Genomic DNA, 17,540 nt, shown 5'->3' on the forward strand with positions numbered 1-17,540 from the left:
TATATTTATTTATTTCATATATATGAGTATAGTTCAGTAAGAACAGTAACTTTCATGGCATTTTAACTGGGTCTAATCCCATCACTCTCTCATTTCATCTTAAGTGGCCTTGAAAATCAAAAGCCTTGCAACAACAGCATCTGGTGAAACACAGCAGCTTAGCAGATGCTAGAGGTGACAATATGGGTTTGGAACTACACAAAGTCCCTGTGTGCAGAGAATTTTTATTATCTGACCTCCCTGGCAGTTCCCCAGAAACCCCTGATTTTTCTTATTTGACCTGATTTAGAGCTTGCTCACTAAGAGTATTTGTCAAAAATAATCACTGAAAACTGCTGAACATCATAGCTGCCTAAGCCCATAATTAGAGTTGGGGCAAACAAGAGGTGACCAAAACTCAAAAGGAAAAGCTGGGGAATAGTATGTCCGTGTAGGGGACTTTGAAAAGCTCTGACATATTCCTGAAAATCTAAATGTCACACATATATGCAGGACTGTGTTTTTGCCCAGGATACACCTTTGATATCCCTAATCTCTCATATCTGGCTGGCCATGAGTCTCTGCTCAAGCAGGAAGTAAAAGCTAAGGCAGAGCTGTAAACTGTCCACAGAGCATTGCAAGTGTGCCCCTAAACCAACAAAGAGCTCCTTGGCAAAGCATGGGGGACTTACTGTTTCAAGAACTTTAAGGAAATCTCTGACCAATCATTAGCTGAACACAAAGCTCTTCAAGGAAAGATTTCAATAGACACACAACAAAGAATACAAAATTCATTGAATTAATTAAGAAAAGTTACTAAACAAACAAATAGCAATAAGAAGAACAAATGCTGTGGGCAGGGATCTGATTTGCAGAGTTGCTTCATTATATAATTTGAGATGTGCAGGGTTTTTCTTGTTTTTTTTTTTTTCTTGAGGAAGATTGGCCCTGTGCTAACATCTGTTGCCAATCTTCCTCTTTTTATTTTGTTTTTTTCTTTTTACTCCCAAAAGTCCCAGTACATAATTGTATATCATAGTTGTAGAGTTGTAGCTCTTCTATGTGGGACGCTACAGGCATGGCTTGATGAGCGGTGAGTAGGTCCGCACCCAGGATCTGAACTGGCAAACTCTGGGCTGCCAAAGCAGAATGTGCAAACTTAACTGCCACGCTACTGGGCTTGCCCCTGAAATAATTTTATTTAACAAAATAAAATTACAATACATACACAGAAACAAGAAAGTACTGTTTATACACTAGAAAAACAATCAATAGAAACTGTCCTCAAGGAAGTGCAGAAATTTAATTTACCGTATGAAGATTTTAAACGAGCCATTTAAAATATTTTGAAAGAATTGGGGCTGGCTTGGTGGTGTAGTAGTTAAGTTTGCACACTCTGCTTTGGTGGCTTGGGGTTCGTGGATTTGGATCCTGGGCATGGACCTACACATCACACATCAAGCCATGCTGTGGCAGTGTCCCACATAGAAAATAGAGGAAGACTGGCACAGATATTAGCTCAGTGACAATCCTCAAGCAAAAAGAGGAAGATTGGCAGCAGATGTTAGCTCATGGTCAACCTTCCTCACCAAAAAAAAAAAAAATTTTTTGAAAGAATAAAGGAATGCATGTTTGAAGAACTAGACCTATGACAAGTAAAGAGACTAAAATAGTAAATAAAACATTTCCGGCAAAAAAATAGTCCTGGCTTAATTGGTAAATTCTAATAAATGTTAAAAAGGAATTAAGACCAATCCTTCAGAAAATCTTCCAAAAAATAAAAGAAGAGTAAACACTCTGATATCAAAACCAGAAAAAGACATGACAAGAAAACTACTAACCAATATCGTTTCTGAATATAGCTGCAAAAGTCCTCAGCCGAACAATGGCAAACATGTAAAAAATCTGTCCACATGTAAAAAAGGTTTAGACATCTTAACCAAGAAGGATTTATCCCTGAAATGCAATGTTTGTTTAATATATGAATATCAATCAATGGAATATTTTATATTAATAAATGGCAAAATATACAGTAACACATTATATTAATAAGAACAAAAAACACATGATCATTTCCATAGAAAAGAAAAAGGATTTGACAAAATCCAATACGCTTTTATGATAAATAAATGTTCAAAAAATTAGGAATAGAAGGGAACTTCCTCAATCTCATAAAAGGTATCTATAAAAAAACCCATTGTTAACATCATACTTAATGTTGAAAGGCTGATAGCTTTTCTCCTAAGATCGGGAATAAGGATATCCACTCCACGCCTCCACTTCTATTTAACACTTTATTAAAGGTACAAGAGCAATTAAGCAAGAAAAAAGTATAAATATATAGCCTTACAGATTAAAAAGGAAGAAGTAAAACTATCTCTATTTGTAGGTAACATAATCTTATATGTAGAAAATACTAAGGAATTCATAAAATGACCATTAGAGCTAATAAATGAATTCATTAAGGTTGTAGGATACAAGACCAACATACAAAAGCCAATTGTATTTCTATACACTAGGAATGAAGAATTCAAAAATGAAATTAAGAAAACAATTCCATCTACAATAGCATCAAAAAAAAAGAATAAAATACTCACACAAAAATTCATCAAAGAAGTGCAAGGCTTGTACACACGAGACTATAAAACATCACTGAATTAAAAAAATAATAAGATCTAAATTAGTGGAAAGACATTCCATGTTCATGGATTGATAAACTTAATATTAAGATGACAGTATTTCCTGATTAAAATACAGACTCATCTCAATCTCTATCAATATCTCACTTGGCTTTGTTGCAAATATTGACAAGCTGATCAAAAAACAAAATCATATGAAAAGCAAGGGACCCTGAATTACCAAAAATTTATTGAAAAAGATGAAGTTGGAGAAGTCACATCCTTATTGAAAACCTGCTAAAAAGCTACAGTAATCGAGATGGTGTGGTTTGCATCAGAATAGACATATAGATCAATAGAATATAATTGAGAAACCAGAAATAAACCCTGATATTTATTTTCAATTGATTTTTAACAAATGTGCCAGGATAACTCAATGAGGAAAGAATAGTCTTTCAGCAAGTAATGTTGAAACAACTGGATAGCCACATTCAAAAGAATGAAGTTTGGGCCCTCTCACACAATATATACAATAATTAATTCAGAATGGACCAAAGATTGAAAAATAAGAGCTCAAATTGTAAAACTCTTGAATAAAAACAGGTGTAAATCTTAGCGACCTTGAATTAGACAGTGGTTTCTTAGATGTGACACAAAAAGCATACAAAAAAAGACAAAATCTATAAATTGAACTTTGTTAAAATTAAAAAAAAAAAACCTTTTGGGTTTCAAATGATACCATCATGAAAATGAAAAGACAGCCCTCAATATATAAAACTTCAATAATTCAACAATAAAAAGACAAATGACCCAATTAAATATGGTATAGGATTTGAATAGAATTTTTCCACAGAAGATACACAAAACGGCCAATAAGCACATGAAAAGATACACTACATCATTAGTCATTAGGAAAATACAAATTAAAACCACAATGAGATTCCACAACTTCACTCCCACTAGGGTGACTATAATCAAAAAAACATATAGTAAGTGTGGGCAAGCATGTGGGGAAATTGGAACAGTCAGACATTGCTGGTGGGAATGCAAAATGGTGTACTCATTTTGGAAAACATTTGGTGCAGTTCTACAAAAAGTTAAACATAGACCCAGCATTCAACTCCTACATGGATACCCAAGAGAATCGAAAACATGTCCTTTCAAAAACATGTACGTAAGTGCTCATAGCAGCTCTATCATAATAGCCGAAAAGTGAAAACACCACAAATGTCTATCAATTGATAAGTAGATGAAAAAAATGTACATATATATAATGGAAAAATATTTGACATTAAGATGAAATAAAATATTGATACATGCTACAATATGGAGGAACTTTGAAAATATGATTCTGAGTAAAAGAAGCTAGATACAAAAGACCACATATTGTGTGTCAATTTAATTGAAATTCCCAAGATAGCCAAATCTATAGAGATCTAAGGTAGATTACTGGATTCCAGGGACTGTGGAAAGGGTGGAAGGGGAGTGAGTAATACTCAATAAAAGTTGGGATTTCTTCTGGGCTAACGAAAATGTTAGAATTAGATAGACTAAGGAGACCTATCAAGTGACTATGGGACTTGGACAATATTTGGATTCTGATTCAAACAAGTAACTGTAAAAAATGTTTACATGACAGCTGGGAAAATTTTAACTCTTATTAGATATTTGGTTGTTTTAAGGAATTATTGTCAATTATTAATATGTGATAATACGTGTTTGTGTTGGGGGGGTCTTTGTTTCTTAGAGATACATACTATGAGATTTGCATAAAATATGGTGTAGTGTTATTTTAATTGATTCTCTCGGGTTTTCCACGGACATGATCATATCCACTGCTAGTAGAGATTGTTTAGCTCTTGTTTTCCAGTGGTAATGTTTTCTACTTGTGTTTTCTAGTCTAATTGACCACAATATTGAACACCGGTAGAGATATGGGGCAATTTTGTCTTGCTCTAGAATTTAGCAGGAAGGACACTAATATTTCCCTGTGAAATAAGATGCTGTCAATTAGACTGAGGAATATCTGTGTGCATTTTTTATAGTGATTTTAACATGAATAATTATAACTTTTGTCAAATGCATTGTTTGCATCTATGGAGGTGACAGTATGATTTTCTTCTTAGCTCTATTAACGTAAGGGATTCTATTAACAGACTTTCAGAACTACATTCTTAGAATATGCTACAATTGGTTGTGACATATTTATTATTTTAGAGCGCCTTTGGATTTTGTTTGTTAATACTTTATTTAAGATTTTTTTCTTTGATAGTCATACGTGATAGACTTTTCTTTCTGGAGCAGCATTTGTCAGGTTTTGACATAAATGTTATATTTACTTCAGAGTAATGTTTTGAAACTTTTCTTCTGTAATCTGAGTTGTTCCTTTATATATAATTCCATCCTGTTTTTTTGTCACTTTTCTTTTCAAATCTTCCTTTCCTGAAATCACTTTATTTCTGAGTTTTTCTAATGTTGGTGATAATATTTTTGTCATTTTCCTAGTTGCGCTAGTTCAATTTAGCTCCCTCCTCACACTATGCCCTTTCCAGCACAGTTTTATTGATGCCATTTGGAAAAGGCCTTTGCCATCAATTCCCAAGCTTTTGCCTTCCATTTCTGAGAAGGCAGTTGTTTTCCGCTTCTGGTCCCTTGGCTTTAGCTCACCTTGATCCGATGATGCTGCCACACACAAGTGTGACACTCAGATGATGGTCTGTGTGACTATCGGCATGTAGTTCTGGGGAGCAGGGGAAGGTGAGCGAGCCAGGTCTGTGTGTGGAACATGGGCAAGGTGAGCAGGCCCGAGTGCCTCCCAGCTCCAGTGCCCACTGGTGTGGCTGAAGCACCAGGTTGGGTGGGTGGTAAACTCAGAGATCCTGAGAAAGAAGCCCTCAGGCAGAAGAAGTGTGTGGAGCAGGCCAGGGCAGGAGTCCAGGGGGTTTCACAGGGGGCAGCGTATACTCAGACAGCCCAGGGGCGGAGACAAAGTTGTGTTGAAGGACTTTGTTGAGTTCCTGACCATTTCTCCCTGCCTTCAAAGATCTGCCTGCCCGAGCTCCTTTCTTCCTGAGGCTGAGGGAACACACCTGGGAGGGAGTCAGGTGGGTGGGGATGGGAAGGAAACTCGGTTGAAAGTAGTTTAGGGCTCAGAGTCCACATCCTGTGAGATGGGGTATCAAGAGGCCTGACTGTCACAGTCTTCAGAGCTGTTGGAGTGACAGTCCTCTAGGGGCAGAGATGGTCCTCCAGAGAAGAAGGTGAGCAGGATGCTAAGAGGTTGGGTCAGTGCTGCTAGATCCAGGATCAGGAAGCCTCGGTTGGGCAGCCGTCCCCCTCCCCCACTCCTCCTCCGTCAATGAAGGGAGCTGCCCAGCCCTGTAGCCAGCCTCCATACAATACTAGGTTTGACCTAGAGGGTCTTAACATTTCCCTCAGCCTGACTAAACTTTAGGCAGGCTTCTTCCTGCCTGCAGGCCCCTAACCTCCCCCTCACTCTGGCACTTACAAAATCCAGATGGCCTGTCTCCACAAAGGTTCCTCCTCTCTCTGTTTTTAGAGCATTCACTTCAGAAAACTTGTCATTGCAAATTCTTGTGCTGCCCCTTTGAGATGTAAATCTTTTTAAAAGCCTCTTGGCAATTTTACAACCCAGGACTATCTTTCCCAAGGACCTGGGAGCCATCCCTTTGAAATGTGATCATCAAGGAAGATAGTGCCCCTATCTGTCAATTTCTGTGGGAGGGTAGGAGCCTAATTTCAGTGGGTACCCTGCTCCAAGTGGTAAAACTCCTCCTGTTATGGAGAAAAGAGAAAGGTTATGTTTTCCTTGGACAAGGTCAATTAGCAAGCATAGATAGCCTTAAGATCCCCCAACCATATTCTCTGGCCCTTTGATTGCATGGAGTTGAGTTCAGATGGTGTTCTGTTCTCTCTCCTCTAACAGCCTTAAATAAAGTGCCCCTTATCTGTTTAACTAAATCTTGTTCATTTTTTGCTTTGACAAGTTATATCTTTCTTCTGTTTTGTGGGCATATTTTTGTCATCAGCCCTCACTGTCTGTAGGGACCTTCGTCTGCTTCTTCGTCTTTTTTTCTTACAATAACTTTATATAGGATGCAACTGCAATCTCTTTCTGTTTTTTATGTTTAGGTGATATGAATTGTTTTGCACTGTCAACAGGGATTGGAAAACAGAATTACTTTCCTGGCATCAGGGAGTTCGAGTCTCCTTTTCAATTGTTTTTAAGAAGTGATAAAAAAAATATATGTCTAGCACGTTCTGCTCTTTGGCTCCTCTGATTTACTCTCCCACTTTTTATCTGTTCCTTCTCTCTTCTTTCCCCCTGTTGTCTCTGTCCTGTCTAATTCAGATGATACTCCTAAGAATATCTTTTCAAGGCAGGAGTTTGTCCTCAAAGGGAGCTTTTGTTTGCTAGTTTCAATAATTCATATTCCCTAGTCACTGTTTGCTCTTTCCAAACCTCTAGTCCTACTTTACAAAACCCATAAATTGGAGCTTGCAAAATTCCGTCATTTTTAGTTGTTGTGCCAAATTATGCCACTTGCTTGTCAGTGACAACTTGTTGGATATTTTTGTATTCTTCAGTTCTCAACACCACCAGAGTCCTGTTGCTGTCTTTCTAATTCCTCTAGCAAAGTATTGGATACCACTCAGATATTTAACTGAAGGAGATTTGTGCGTACCACGTATATTTTGTGATTCCTGGGTGTTATAAATTGAGTTGTGTCTCCCTCAAAAAGTGTTGAAGTCCTCACCCCCAGTACCTGTAATTTTGACCTTATTTGAAAAAAAAGATGAGGTCATTAGGGTGGGCTGTAATCCAATGTGACTGGTGTCCTTATAAAAAGGGGAAATGTTGTACATACAGACAGACACACACAAGGAGAATACCACGTGAAGAGACACAGGGAGAAAATGGCCATCTACAAGCAAAGAATGACTGCAGTTACCAGAAGCTAGGGCAGGGGCCTGGATTAGATCCTTCAACACAGGGAAAAGTCTTACTAAAAATCTAAATATCATCTCAAATATCACAAACATTTTTTTCATTAGCTATACCTATGATAGGTGGCATTATCAGATACACTGTAATTAGGACATTTTGCAAAGCTGTGGAATATACACTGTAATTAGGACATTTTGCAAAGCTGTGGAATATACAATCAACCAAGTATGTAATTTTATGAAGCCAACTTTATTGTAAAACATATTTTCTTCTTACTTGTTCATTAATATTTATATGGGAGTTAGAAGACGTTGTCAAAAATAGGCAAACTCTGAGGCTGGCCCCATTGTGTAGTGGTTCATTCCAGTGCACTCCTCTTTGGTGGCCCAGTTTCACAGGTTCAGGTCCCGGGTACGGACCTATGCCACTTGTCAAGCAATGCTGTGGCGGTGACCAACATACAGAATAGACAAAGATTGGCGCAGATGTTAGCTCAGGTCTAATCTTCCTCAAGCAAAAAAACAGGAAGATTAGTAATAGATGTTAGCTCAGAGTGAATCTTTCTCATGGAAAAAAAAAAGGCTGTGGGGTGCTGATTAAAGTGTGTGAGGAGACACAGTGAGAATAGAAAATAGTTTCTTGTTCACGACTTACAGAACTGCCTGAGGCCTTTATTAGACTCCAATTCAATAACATTTAATAAACTGATATGTTCCCTTTCCACTTGAAACGATTAAAAGATAACAGCCATATGGAGAAACGACCATTATAAGAGTGAATGATTTAAACTTTGGAATGATATCAGAGAATATTTCCAAAATGTCATTCCCCAAACACCGTAAAACACTGTCATTAGGAGGTGAAAAATAAATATTTTAATGTCAGTATGTGAACTCACATCTCTGTTTCCAATTATATAATTTTCATTTAGTTACCCAAGGGAAAAATACAACGATTAAAGAGAGAAATAATTTTTGTGTGTAACTAATAATATCTCTTGTGTAGGGGAGCAGATTGTAAGCCGTCACAAAAGGCCATTAAAGCCAGACAATTTCACAGTTTTTCTGTGTGTTGTGTATGTGTTTGTGCATGTGTGTGTATGTGTATAGGCTTGTGTACTATTTTTGCAACATTGTTTTAGGAAAAATTTATCCAATATTTGTACAAAATCATTTCTGCAAAATAATCTAAATATAATTTAAACTATATTAAATTTGCCTAATTTCCCATAAAAAAAGACTTAGCTTTTTCTAATAATGTATTTTACACACTTGAAAATGAAAATCAAAACATTTGAATTCTTTATGCAAATAGAATAAGCAAACTATTTGGTGATATTTTATATTATATGAGAGACATCACTTAAGAATAATTTTTAGTTTTGTGATATATATAAATAAAATATGAAAGACATCACTAGTTACAATTTTTAGTTTAGTTTGTTTCTTCCTTAAAATGATACTTCTGGTGAAATCTGCTATGGGATTTGTAAATCTATTAATTAGGTTAAAATTTTTTCTATAAGACAGGATTCTATCAAAGGATTAAAAAGTGCCAGTGGGAGTATTTGGGGATTTATAATTCTTTCAAGATTTGTTCATGATCACAGGCAATCCCAAACTTGGTAGTTGGTAATTCAGATCACTACTGAGAGAAAACAGGTTTTGAAGCACTGATAATTTTTCTGAATATACAGCTTTAATTTCTTTCAAATACTAGAATCTTACACTTTAAGGTCGTGAATGAAATTATAGCATCTAACTGATGCCTCGTGTTAGTCATTTCAGATATAAATTCATAGTGCATTAAACAATAATGATAAAATCTTTTAATAACAATCTTGAAGTTTTTTGTTAGTTGTCTTTGTTATAATGCATTTAGCAGTGTTATATTACATAATTCTATAGTGTTATATACATATGTAATACATAAATAATTATACAATATTATATTGCACCTATGTGCCCACCAGGTTATATCTTGGTGAATAGTTTCTTGGTTTCCTCTGTTCCCTGTCAGAAACTGTTCCTATTTGCGTCTTAAGGAGGACACAATCTCACTGGTTGTTGTGGTAAAAATAAACAGATTAATGGACTGTTAATACTTCCCTCTACATATAAGCGTCCAGTTTGTAAATAATTTGTCTCCTTTCTATTGTAAAATTTCTAACCACTTTCCACTTCCATGGTATGGTGGAATAAGCATAGACTTCTAGTAAACCATTGAAATCAGCCTGTACTCTGTATGATCTCAAAATTTTGTCTGTGGTCTGCTAGTGGCACTTCATGCTCTATGATATAGTAAGAAGGGGATTTGTTGGCTGTTAGAAGCCAACGTGATGAAATAATTCTTATTTAATCTACATTTTACACATTTGAAATGATAATAATAATTTGCATAATTCCTATGCAAATAATAATTTGCATAGGAATCCTGTAATGATTATATCACATCCTGGAAGGCTGCCCAGGCCCTAAAATAGCTGTACTGGTTAATTGGTCTTAGACTAGGATAATTTGCCCTAATGTTTATATTTGTTAGAGTTGTTTTGTTTGTTTTTTTGTGAGGAAGATCAGCCCTGAGCTAACATCCATGCCAATCCTCCTCTTTTTGCTGAGGAAGACTGGCCCTGAGCTAACATCCGTGCCCATCTTCCTCCACTTTATATGGGACGCCGCCACAGCATGGCCTGACAAGCGGTGCATCCGTGCGCGCCCAGGATCCGAACCCAGGCCGCCAGCAGCAGCGTGCGTGCATTTAACTGCTACACCACAGGGCTGGCCCCATTAGAGTTGTTTCTTACCATTATTGTTGTGCTGTATTATAATTTCAACTCACAAAGATTGATGAAGATTCAGCAATGCTTCACTATAGCATAAAATTAGTGATGGGAAGAATAACATAAATGTAAAATGGTCAACAAAACTCCAAGATCTGCTGGGATAATGAAGTTTGTGGCTCCAAAATGTTGCCAAGTCACCTGAAAAATAAAAATGTGAATATAGGCCTGATTATAAAAATATGGAGAAAAAGAATTTAATTGAGCTTCAAATCCATTTGTTCCAGATCCCAGCAAATTTTCCTGGCAACCATGTAAACAGCGGCTTGAAGCCACTAAACTTTGATATTATTTTCAAAACAGCTTTGCTTGCTGCTCTCTAAGAAAGCATTGTAGTTTTATACAGAATAAGCACAAAATAACACTTGCAAGTTTAAAACTGATGAATTATATTTCTAGATGCGGAGAAGAGACCAATAGTACTGAGGCAGCATAGAATGTTCCATTCCTAGTTTAGAAAAAATATATATATTATACTTGATCGAAACCTTGTAAAAAAATAGCTGCAAATGTTATGACAAATATCAGGCACTGAGAGAAAGCAGTATGAGCTGTTGGCAAAACTCCTTTATCTGACAAGATGTTGGGCATCACCCAACTATGATCACATTCGTCTGGCTGCAGATTTTTTGCTTTACACTTGGATGAAACCAATTATGTACAGGGTATGGACCAGCTCTTGGCATTTTGGTAATGAATATACAAAAAGACACGGCCACCAGGTTTTGATCCATTCATCACTGAAGTGCCATGCTGTAGGACAAGAGGTTTATTTAGGTAATTATGTTGTGAACTGTAGTGTACCGTGGAAGGGAAAAAATGCTTATTAGGATCAATATCAATGGAATTATAGTTTTGTGTACAGCAAATAGAAAAACTATAAGTATAACTACACGCTATTTTGGTCACAGAGTAACGATGTTGGTTAACAATAGATTGACTTGTCTCTTGATTAATTTTAATGAATTAAGCATTTTACAAGTCCTTTTTTTCAATTTACTTAAAATTGGTAGACTGATTGCATGGCGAACTTTAATTAAATGGATATTGAGCACAAGAAGCATGCAGAGCATTATTCGACTGCTGTCTAGTATGATGAGAGCTTCAATTAGTGATAATCTCTGAAACTAAGTTTACTCATCTCTATATTGAAATAATACTAAAAATTAACGGAGTTGCTCTGAGGAATGACATATTGTAAGTATAGTGTCTAGAATATTACCATATGAAATTTCCTGGTAATAAAAATTCTCACACATTTATATATGTGTGTGTATACATATATAAATATATACACACATATATGAGTATGTGTATATATAGACATATATTCATGTATATTTTTTAAATTTATTTATTTGTTCATGTATTTATTTATTGAATTTTTTTAGAGGGAGTGTGCCAAGTCAGAGGTCAAGGGGATGGTCATACCTTCAAAAAAATAAACCAAACCACATACTCCACTCTCTTCATAGGAAAGGCCTTTCTTTTATGTCTCCTCATTTTCACTTTAAAACTTTTTCTGTATAGCTCTAAAGACCACAACTGGAAGGTACATTCAGTGCTTTAAAAGGATTAGGAAAATAGTTTTAAGAGATTGAAAACTATAAACATGATCTAGGGGGCATGGAAAGATTAGTAAAATGGAAGCTTTGAGTCTAGAAACATTTTCAGCATGTTCGAACCATGCATTTAAAAATAATAAAGTTTATCATCGATGTATGTTAATGTGGTCACCGAAATAGAATTGGGTACTTGTGCTATATACAAAAATATTACAAATCATTTAATGTTCTTGAGATTTATTTCACTGTGCATTGATAATATAAAATAAAACTTTTGGCTAAAAATTAAAAATAAAATTATATTAGGTGTAGTTTATTTGGCTAAATGTGTTGTTTGGTTGTATATATTTGGTAAAATGTATTTGATTAAATGAATTGTTTTCAATTATATGTAGTATTCTAACTTCCACTTTAATATCCCTGACATGTATACCAACACAGTCATCAATCTAAACATAATTATTCAATATGAAGAGCTGATAACAGAAGTTTAATACGGTTATTTGTAATTGGTCCTATTATTGGAGATCAAAATTTAATAGAAAAAATACAATTCCTCTCTCTAAAGTATAGACATCTATTTTAAAAAGTCCTATTAGTACTTTGAAATAAAGTAAACTCTCAAAATATAAAATATATGCATTATACCATGACAAAATCAAAATTAATATTAAAAAACTAATTAATTTAGGCACAAAATTATTTACTTTTAAAAATAATTTTGTAAATAACTCTCAAAGGAATAAATATTCCAAGATGCATTTCTGTGTATTGAAACTTTAGTTAGCATTTTGTTAATTATTGCCAAAATGAGTCTACTTTCTGGTTTGAATTACAGAATTTCATGTGCTTAGATAATTCCCTTGGAAGATACTCATAAAATATATGCAATTTTCAAGTGGACCATAACAGTAATAACTTGTAGACCATAAAAATTGTTATGAAATATAATTGATAAATAATATTATTAAAAAGGTGCCCATGGTCATAAAATGGCAGTAGATCAAATAAATTAAAGTACATGTGTTGGTAATTTTCCCAGGAAAATCAATTTTTGATGGTCTGGGCCACTATTCATCTGTCTTTTCTTAATGAAATAGTTGTTTCTTGGTCAAGAAACAACTTACTAAAATAATTGAAGCTTGTAGGGCTTTAATTATAAACAGACTGATTTGATTATAATGCTGCAGTTGTAATGAAGGTAAACAAGTTTGAAATGTTAAACTTATAACTTGCTTTTAACAGTAGAATTTCAATGAATAGGTAGGTTATTTCTGCATAGATAGTTGAATTCTTGAATCCGATGCCGACCTTGTTCAATTCATGACTATAACAAGTTGATCTCATAAAAAAGCTATTGAAAAACACATCCTCTCAAAACACAGCCAGAAGAACTGAATAGATATTTCTCCAGAGAAGACATATAAATGACCAACAGGTTCATGAAAAGGTGCTAACATCACTAATCATCAGGGAAATGCAAATCAAAACCACAATGAGCTATCACCTCACACCTGTCAGAATGGTTATTACCAAAAAAAATAAGAAATAACAAGTGTTGGCAAGAATGTGGAAAAAGGGGAACCCTTGTGCACTGTTGGTGGGAACGTAAATTGGTGCAGCCACTATAGAAAATAGCATGGAGGTTCTTCAAAAAAATAAAATTAGAACTACTGTGTGATCCAGCAATTCTACTTCTGGGTATTTATCCTAAGGAAATGAAATCACTATCTCAAAAAGATATCTGCACCGCCATATTCATTGCAGCATTATTTACAATAGCCAAGACATGGAAGCAACCTAAGTGTCCATGGACAGATGAATGGATAAAGTTGTGGTATATATGTACAATGGAGTATTATTCAGCCATTAAATAAAGAAGGAAATTCTGTCATCTGTAACAACATGAATTGACCTGGAGGGCACTACACTAAGTAAAATAAGTTAGACCAAGAGAGACAAATACTGTATGATCTTACTTATATGTGGAATCTAAAAAAAGAAAGAAAGAAAGAAAAATGAACTCATAAATACAGAGAACAGAAGATTGGTGGTTGTCAGAGACAGGGGAGTCGGGGGTGGGCAAAATAGATGAGGGTGTTTGTACTTCCAGTTATAAGATAAGTAAGTCCTGGGAATGTAGTGTACAGTATGGTGACTGTAGTTAACAATACTGTATTGTATATTTGAAAGTTTCTCGATTTGTCCCTTTAAAAAATGAAAATTATTTTTGTTTTAATTCTTGGTGTCTTTTTTGTATTCTAAGTGCATTTCCTTATGGATTATCATTTGCTGTTTTTAAAGTATCTATCTTTGTCTTTTCAGTCTTTCCTGATGTGATCCACTAGCTTTTTCTGCCTAATTCCATAAAAATTTGAGGTCTGCTGCCCTGGCTCCATTCTCTGAGCAGAAACAAGCTTCCTTCTCTGTGCTGAGTCTTCTGGTTTTGCTCAGTTCCGGGGGGTCTAAAATGTCTTACCTTGCTTTCATCCCAGTGACTCAGAGGAACCCACAGCTATGTGTAAACATCCCATGTTCCACTGGTAGACTCTTCTGGTTATTTTATTATTCCAAAAGGGAAATGGGAAGGAGCGTTAGAAATGTGCATTCAAGCCATTTTTTAAGTGATTCTGACATTTCCGTTTAACTGTAGAATTGTATTATGAGATACATTATGTGGAAAATATCCATATAGTCAGGGAATGAAAGTGCAGGACGACCACCAGAAATCACTCAAGGATTACATACTATTTTGCAAATAAGAATATATGGAATGCATTATCTTTTCCAAGGATGCAAAGAAAGTTAGTAGTAAAAGAACTACATTTAATGGTGTGGCCCTAGATGATTGGCATGTCTGCCTCTGAGGTAAAATAAATGTTTTTGCAAAGTCTATAAAACACAAGTCTAATCCCTTATAACTATTTCAGTTTATTTAGCTCATTTGATATTTAGACTTGTGCTCTCAGTTTACGATCTCAATGTCTCTACTTGGTCTTGTCATCACTTCCCATAAAGGTTGGCTTCTCATTTCGTCACTTATCCAGCCCTGTCATCCTGGTTCCCTTCTCAGTCTTGCACTCCTATTCATCCAAACCTTTTTACTAAGTTAATATAAAACCTCATATCTTCAAAAATAATTAAATCATTGACGTTCGTGTGTTGGTGATTTTTCTTCATGTTAATTTTGTTTGGATATTAAAGTGTCTCATTATTTTTCTTAATGTCTTTTATTGTCCTCTGAAGTTAAATTTTATATTAATTAGCTATTAAAGTTAGCTCGTATAATTACACAAGTGTATATTCTAGACTAATATGCTATTAGTGCCCTGCCTCCATAGCCTGGGTACTCTTTGCTGCTCTCTTCTTACCGCAAACACCTGTGCATCTGCCTGAGGCTTTTCTCTGGGCTGCTTGAAAGTCAGGCTAAGAATGCTGGCTAGTTAATGCCTCTGGGAGCAGCCCTCTACCTGTGATGGAATCAAGTTAGTGACAAGTATCCCAGATTTTGCATCTCTTAGTGGGATGACTCTGAGGCATGTTCTGAGCTATCTCCTAGAGGTCCCCAGCAGTATGGAACCCAAGACACACTCAGTGGTCACCCACTCCTCAATATCCTTTCCTTTGACTTATTTCCCTCATCTCCCTCACTCCCACTCTACCTTACTAATGCTTTCTGGAATTCTCTCCCAAATAAATCACTTACCTTGAAATCTCTGTCTCAGGGTCAGCTCTCTGGAAGTCCAACCTTAGACATATGTACACACATATATACATGACACTTGCACATATATGCATACACACGTATAATTAAAGTGACATACTTGTCAAATGGCTTAAGGTCTACAGCCTGACTGACATGGAGAATTGATAGAAATGAAGATTCTCCTAATATATTAATTCTAAGCATTGAAACTTTTATTTAAACAATTCAATGAATGTAGTAATTTCTGAGATTTAAAAAATGTCAAATTAATAAGTTTTGATTTTGGTTCTATTAGAAATAACATGCTTCCTCTAAGTGTTGGTTTCTGTTGTGTGTTTTAAAACAGAAAATGTCTGTATTTTAGAGCTCAATGAGGTTGAGTGTTGCAAGATCATATGAGAGAATTACTATTCTGTGGAAGTCCTCCATTGCAGAAAAGCTATTGTTCAGTGAAGGAGTCTAAGAAATGAATGCTTTCTCAAAAAAAAGTGGACAGTTCTTGATTACTTTCTAAGTCTTCCCTTTGAAAAAGTTATATTTCACTTTGATAGGATGACAATAAATCACTGGAGACAGTTGAAAGTATTATAACACTTAAAAAACAAAAGTGCTAAGGATGGTGTACAAAGTCAGATACCGTGTCTTATGAATACATATGAAAATATGTCTGGAAAAATCTTTTATGTAAAATTCTTATTAAGTAATTATTCAACAGTTAATATAAATTAAGTGGTAGACAATTATTTGAACTTCAATTTTATATGTTTATTTATAATCTTTACCTTTTTTTTTTTCCTTATGATATGATATGTGGAAAAGTTAAACCAGGGAAAGAAATGTGTCAAATTGGAGATCTAACACTGTGTAAGTACTTGTACTCCTTCTGTACATCCTTCATTGAGCCAGTACTTTTGATAGGGAAAAGCATTTGTCACATCTCAAATGTCCTTGTATTAATTATCTTTAATTTCCTGGTACTGGACACAAATTGCCAACACAAACTATTTGTTATCAGCTTTTCCTGGTTACATATTAAATACAGAGAGTGGGACATCTACATATCTAATTGCATATCGCCCTTGTAGGATATTTGGTCCTGTCCAAAATAACCATCAGACATTTGGTCCACCGCAAAAGGTCCTTGATATTTGTCTTGTCCAAAACATCCGTGAGTATATTTGATCCATTCCAAATGGTTTTGGACAGGACAAAATATCAAGGACCATTTAGCATGGACCAAATGTCTCAATGGACGTTTTGGACAGGACTAAATATGACCAAATATCGATCACCTTTGGTGTGGACCCGATGTCTTATGGATGTTTTTGACAGAACAACATGTCTGCTAGTTAAAATTTGTGCTCAATATTTTTCTGACATTATTTTCTAAATCATTTGCTTTTTATGGTTCAATTACTTTTTAGCTTATACAGATTAACTTTTTGAAATCGCCCTGTATTTTGAGCCATGATATTTTAAATCATATCAAAAAATATTTAGCAAGGTTGGTGGCATTTGAGTTTATTTCCAAATTGTACTCAATTTCTTTAAGACAGACTTCGGGTTTGCAAAAGTAATTGTAATAATACGCCCCAATGAGGACTTTTCTACATTTCCACTAAACATCAGAAAATTGTAATTAAAAATTACCTCTCTTAACACTGATATATGACAAAGGCAATTTATTACTCAACTTTCAATTTATTTTATCCAAATGAAAAAATGAATGGAGAAACAGTGAGTGAAGAGAACGATTATGTACTTTTATTTTGGCTCCTGAAAGAGTAGCCCTGTCCCTGTGGAAGGACAGAAGAGAACACTTGTTCCTTTCTCACAGCCTTCTTTCTTTACACTAACACGACAC

Source organism: Diceros bicornis, chromosome 20 (assembly GCF_020826845.1).
Source record: "Diceros bicornis minor isolate mBicDic1 chromosome 20, mDicBic1.mat.cur, whole genome shotgun sequence".
Taxonomy (NCBI): Eukaryota; Metazoa; Chordata; class Mammalia; order Perissodactyla; family Rhinocerotidae; genus Diceros; species Diceros bicornis.